Source organism: Tiliqua scincoides, chromosome 8 (genome assembly GCF_035046505.1).
Source record: "Tiliqua scincoides isolate rTilSci1 chromosome 8, rTilSci1.hap2, whole genome shotgun sequence".
Classification (NCBI taxonomy): domain Eukaryota; kingdom Metazoa; phylum Chordata; class Lepidosauria; order Squamata; family Scincidae; genus Tiliqua; species Tiliqua scincoides.
This window is the reverse complement of record NC_089828.1, coordinates 54,717,665-54,724,118: the sequence shown is the minus strand read 5'-3', so window position 1 is coordinate 54,724,118 and position 6,454 is coordinate 54,717,665.

The following is a 6,454-nucleotide window of genomic DNA, read 5'->3' as shown; positions in this document are numbered from 1 at the left end:
TTGCAGCCTAAAGGGCACCTTTGCTCCATGACCAATATGTCTGAGTTCCTCAGTATCTAATCTGTCTAGGGTCCTCAAGAACCAGGACATCGATGGCACAAGTAGCAAGGCAGCAGGGAACAATTGTTGACCTGGCCCCTGTGCCGCCCCGGGGCCAGGACTGCAAAATACTGCCCCCAGACCTCAAAAGTGACTATTTTGCCTTCTGAGGGCCGGTGAAAGCCCCAGAAGGCCTAAACAGGTCCAGAACTGACCTTCACCAAAAACTAGATGTGATGTTACGGTGCGGCTTTCCCCGGCCCTTGGAAGGCAGCAGCAAGGGGGATGGGGTCACCCCCCTTGATCTCCCCAGGTGTGCCAGTGGCAAGGAACAGTTGCCGGAAGTTCTGCTTTCAGACCCGCACCCCCAATGCCTTACAAACCCCAGATCAGCAGTGACACAATCCGGCCGGACGTTTCTTGCCTGGACGCTGTTGAAAAGAGAGAGAACCCCAAAGCCTTCCTAAGCAACTCCCCTCCATTTCAACAGAGTTTGCGAAGAAGAACGTCCTGCCTGGTTCATCCCAAACGCTTAGTATTGGGTGTGGGAAAGGAGATTAAACCAACCTAATTACTCAGAGTTGAGCAGCTTTTCAAAGGTGATCTGTACTCAGATTTCTTACTACCCAAAAAAAACAAAACAAAAAAGCATGGGTGCCAACTCTTAGTCTCACCTGTATTCTCCAGCTATAACGCCACTCTTGGAACCCACAATTTGCTGCCATGACAATGAAATCAGATCATCCAAGCTCTAGTTGTGTCTAGATCCAGTGGCAAAGCTAGAGGGGGTGCCAAGAACTATGTTTTGCAGGCACCTGAATGCACTGTGTGAGTGGCCCCTCCCCTTTGGAGCCATTCTGGACGGTGGGAGCAAAACAGAGGCATACCGAACGGCTCCAAAGGGGAGGGGGAGAGACAGCTTCATGGCGCACTCAAGCACCTGCAAAACTTAGTGCACTGCACCCCCTCTAGCTACACCACTGTCCAGAACTGTTTGGATGGTCTCTTACTCCCAGAAGCAAGATGGCCAGGCTCCATAAAGAATACCTATAAAAGGGAAGCATTAATTTACATTTTGTTCTCAAATCTCCTGCTCCTCTCATAACAAACAAAAGGGGACTTAGAACCAGGGCTCAGCCCTGGAATAATTGACATAATAATATATTGTGTCTGATCCTATTACCTTTACCAATTACAAAACAGTGCTTGAGGTGGTGGGGCAAATCAGTGCCTTTTTTTTCAAAGAAATTCAATCAAGGAAGCTTTTCTCCCCAACATGGAGATTTAGGCTGCAATCCTATACACACTTTCCTGAGATATTAATATATATAAATATATATTATTGTGCTTGCAAAATCCTACGAATGTCAACTCAGAAGTAAGTCCCATTGCTGTCAGTGGGGCTTGCTCTCAGGAAAGTGTGTATAGGATTGCAGCCTGAATCTCCATGTTGGGGGGAAAAGCTTCCATATATATATATATATATATATATATATATATATATATATATATATATATATATATAAACAACTAGATGTTACTGAAAAAGACAGAAGTCAAAACATTGTACTTAAATGTTCTAAATTATCTCTATTTCGTCATCCACATCCACCCACACACACATTAATTATCATTATTAAGGTGATTATTATCCAGAATATTGATATCCTGCTTTTCAACAAAAAAAATTCACAGAGCAGTTCACAGAGAAAATTAATATATATATATATATAGTCCTCTCTCTCTTGAAATAGAAAAAAAAATAATAGAAATATTTGCAACAGAAAAAAAAAGATTCAGAAGAGACACCACCCACTAGGAAAGACTCTGTGCTGTTACTATTACTCATCCCTGCTAATTATAAGAGGAGTACCACTTGAAAAAATGCCTCTTTGCCTAGTTAGCAGGGGTAACATGAAATTTTAACTCAGTAAGAATCCAGGCCCCATGAACCATGTCAGATTAGGGGTGTAACTTGTGCACACTTGGGTAGCCTCCAGAATATACTAAAGTCGTGCCTCAGAATCTGTGGGGGTTCAGTTCCCAGAACCCCCATGGAAGCTGAAATCTGCAGATAATCAAATCCACAGGTCAGGCACCCTCCAAACACAACCAGAGCATGTCCGGATAGCCTTCTGAGGACCAGGGAAGCCACCCATAGCCTCCTCAAGCCTCAGAAAGTCTTCTAATGCCTTCTGGGGAAGCGGAAATTGTCACTTCTGGTTTTTGGCCAAAGGCCTTCTGAGTGCCAGGGAGGTCATGTGCAGCTTCTCCAGCCTTCAGAAGACCCTCTGGTCATGTTTGGAGGGAACTGGTCAGCCAAACCCATGAGTTCAGAACTCACAGTTAGATGAAACCATGGCCCTCAAATCCATGGATAATCTAATAGCTAATAACAATAGTCTGAACCTGTATATGCAAGAATTCTTTTGTACCACTGCTTGATATTGGAGTGGCATTGGATATTGGATATTGGATCCAAGTTCAGATTGCTGGCCTTGGATCAAAAAGACCTGAATTCAAATCCCTGCTCAGCGATGGCACTTACTGGGCTTAGCCACTGTCTTTCAGCATAATCTACCTCACAGGGATGTAGTGAGGATAAAAGGAAGAGCCATGTACACTAATCTTGGCTCCATGGAGGAAGGGTAGTAAAAACATGTGAAAAAATAAGTAATGGTGTTAAATTTAGGCTGCAATCCCATTCGCTTTCATAAGAACATAAAAACAGCCCCATTGGATGAGGCCACACGCCCATCTAGTCCAGCTTCCTGTATAGCACAGCGGCCCACCAAATGCCCCTGGGAGCACACCAGATAACGAGACCTGCAAGGCTTCCTGGGAATTGTAGTTAAGAACATAAGAACAGCCCCACTGGATCAGGCCATAGGCCCATCTAGTCCAGCTTCCTGTATCGCACAGCGGCCCACCAAATGCCCCAGGGAGCACACCAGATAACAAGAGACCTGCATCCTGGTGCCCTCCCCTGCATCTGGCATCCTGACATAGCCCATTTCTAAAATCAGGAGGTTGCGCATACACATCATGGCTTATACCCCATGATGGATTTTTCCTCCAGAAACTTGTCCAATCCCCTTTTAAAGGCGTCCAGGCCAGATGCCGTCACCACATCCTGTGGCAAGAAGTTCCACAGACCGACCACACGCTGAGTAAAGAAATATTTTCTTTTGTCTGTTCTAACTCTCCCAATACTCAATTTTAGTGGATGTCCCCTGGTTCTGGTGTTATGTGAGAGTGTAAAGAGCATCTCTCTATCCACTCTGTCCATCCCCTGCATAATTTTGTATGTCTCAATCATGTCCCCCCTCAGGCGCCTCTTTTCTAGGCTGAAGAGGCCCAAACACCGTAGCCTTTCCTCATAAGGAAGGTGCCCCAGCCCAGTAACATTCTTGGGAGTAAGTTCCACTAACCATTATAGGACTACTAACACCCCAAGCCTATGCATGTCTATCCAGAAGTAAGTTCCATTGTGTTCAGTGGGGCTTACTCCTAAGAAAGTGTGCATAGGATTGCAGCCTTACAGCCCAACCCTATCCATACTTTCCTGGGAGTAAGCCCCATTGACTCTAATGGGACTTACTTCTGAGTAGACATGCATAGGATTGGGCTGTAGGTTCTGCCCTGAGTACATATGTTTAGGAACAGGGAATAAAAAAGATTTAACTGTTCTGGCAGACCCTCCCCCAAAGCACCCATGATATTGTAGTTCTTGTTATAGTGCTAGGACTCACCCGCAATACCAAAACCACAACAGTTCCCAATATCTGGTGAGACTGAAGTCATTTCCAAAGATGATTTAATATTAGTATAAATGTGTTCTAATATTTAATAAGAGCTTCATCAATAAGTGCCATCAATGCAGAAATCAATACAGGCTGTAATGAACAGGGGAGGTGCAAATTAAGTAGTCTTTTGTAAACAGTTGTTGGTGCCACTTATCCAGTGCCTAATGTGTAAAAGAGCCGGTTTAATTGAACTGTAGGCTCCTTCCAGCTCAACCAGAAATAATCTGCACCATCACAGAAGGTCATTTAATTGCCACTCCCTTTCCAGCAACTTCTGCCCTTTCCTTTAATATTAAGCCATTATGCTTCCTAATTAGTTCCCATGATAATAGGATGTGTTCCTGTATCCATCTGGGGACTTGGAGTTTGGCCCAGAACAGGTCATGCAATCATCGTTAAAATAGGCAGTTCATGCAGATAGCTGTTCAATAATTGCCTGTTATACATTTATATATCCACCAGAGCCAAAAGGAATTTATGAGGAGGGAGCAACATTCCTCCATAATCAAATTGCAATTTCTGAACTATAGGATTCAGTATCAGATTTCGGGGATAGCGTTCAGGCCACTCCATGCTCTATGTGGTTAATCCAAGTGAGCTGAAGTGAAAAAAGAGTCCCCTGATTATTAAGGGGCTCTTTGTTAATCTTACAGTAAATAATTGTATTACAATCAATTTGTCATAAGCTGACATGTTGCATGACATTCAGAATACCCTGTGAACACTGACTGATATGAACATCTGGGGCATCAGCTTGAAACTATAAGGCCTTGATTTTAAAAATTCAAATAGCACATTACCCAGCTTGCTGGAAAAAATTTGTAAACCTGGTTTTCAACATGAGCACACCATTGCCACCATTGCAGCTACCACCACCCCTGCACTGCATGTCCCTGCCATCTCCATGTGCTCTGCCACTGAGCTATAGCCCCATTGCTTATGGCCCCATTGCTTGGGTCAACACTGTTTTGAGCTGGGCTGCTTTCTAACTTGGTGACTTTGAAACTGATCAAACGCAAAATGCATCCCAGCTGAATTCAAATCACATCCGCAAGCTTTTCTATAATTAGTTGCCATGTTGGTGACATTCAGTTCATTTAATTGCCAACTTAATCACCAGTTCGCTTCCCCATCAATAGGAGAAGGGCCACCCCATCTCATAAATAGGCACTTTATCACGCAACTTCTTGACATCGCCGGAAGCCTCTTTGGCTCTCGGTTCCTCTGTCAGAACTGCCACAGCTTTTAACTAAGCACTTTAGCATCTGCAGACGCGCCTACCAGTGACACTAGCAAGACAGCTGATGGCCCACTGTGAATTCTGTACATCCCCAGCCCTATATCTAGAACTTTAAGACCATTCTTTTTCTACAAGGGCTGCCAGATTTCATGAAGCTCCTTCCCTAAGGCTAAAGGGTGGAGCTTGTTGGGGGAGGCAGGAAAGAAGGAATATTAGAGAAGGAAACTAACCTGGTGGCTCTTGGTGATTGTTTGGAAAGAGATCTCAAATAGTCTTCTTTGAACAGATGCTCAGTAGTGAATTTTCCCCTCTTTTAATGACATTTCCAAAATATTTATTATTAAAATTAATTGACATCTGCCTGTCTGTCATTTGCCCCCCACAAGAAAGCAAAAGAAGAACACCGAGTCAGGAAGATCATGCTGGGAAAAGAGGGTGATTTAAATTTTGGAAAGGGGAGACAGCAGAGGGTGAACCTTGCAGAATATACAGTGGGCCCTCTTTATCCGTGGTCTCAGCATCCGTGGATTTAAATAACCGTGGATGCGAGCCCATGGCTAGAGGGCCTTCAAGGACCTCCAGAAGTCTCTGGGAGGTCTTCTGCGTGCAAAGAGGCCACATGTGCTGGAAAATCCCCCCCCCCCTACGGATTTCTTTCTCCACAGAATTTGGTAACCACAAAGGGTTCTGGAACAGATCCTCCTGTGGATACTGGGGGCACACTGTAATTCCTCCACTTCTCTGACTTGTAACCCTGAGATCGTAATCCTTTCCCCCAAATACTGTTAATAATAATAATAAATAATAAAGAACCTAAGAAGGCAACCCAAATCCTGAAGCTTTGGGCCAAGCCCAGAGACCTGGCAACCCTATTTCCTATGCACAAAAGAACTAGGATAGTCCGACGCTGCTAGGTTGGCAACCTTTGGGCGAGACCTTAGAATAATTCATCTGGCCTGCTGGTCCAGGCCTTTGCCACTGACCTTCCTTCCTTCCATCTTTTTGATCTTCTGGTGCGTTCGAAAGAGTCAACTTGCACAGGTGTATCTGGTGCACATTGATGTAAATGTACAATAATGGATGTAATGTTTAGTGGGACAATCAAACGTTCTGGTAAGTGGGAATCAATTCCATCGGGTTAAATTATGAATGTGCTCTGAAGGAGGTTGCATGTCGCGAAACCAGGCACCCCAACACGATGGCTTCCAAGGACAATTTTGTGAGGTGTAGAAGGAGTACGTGTAGGCCAGTCGAATACTAAGGAAGTGGGTCATTGGCAACACATAGACTCGGTTATGCGTACGGCCTCTCCGACTGTCCCCAGGCGGCAGAGGGTGACACTCGGTGGGGTTGCCGCACCCTGCGATCC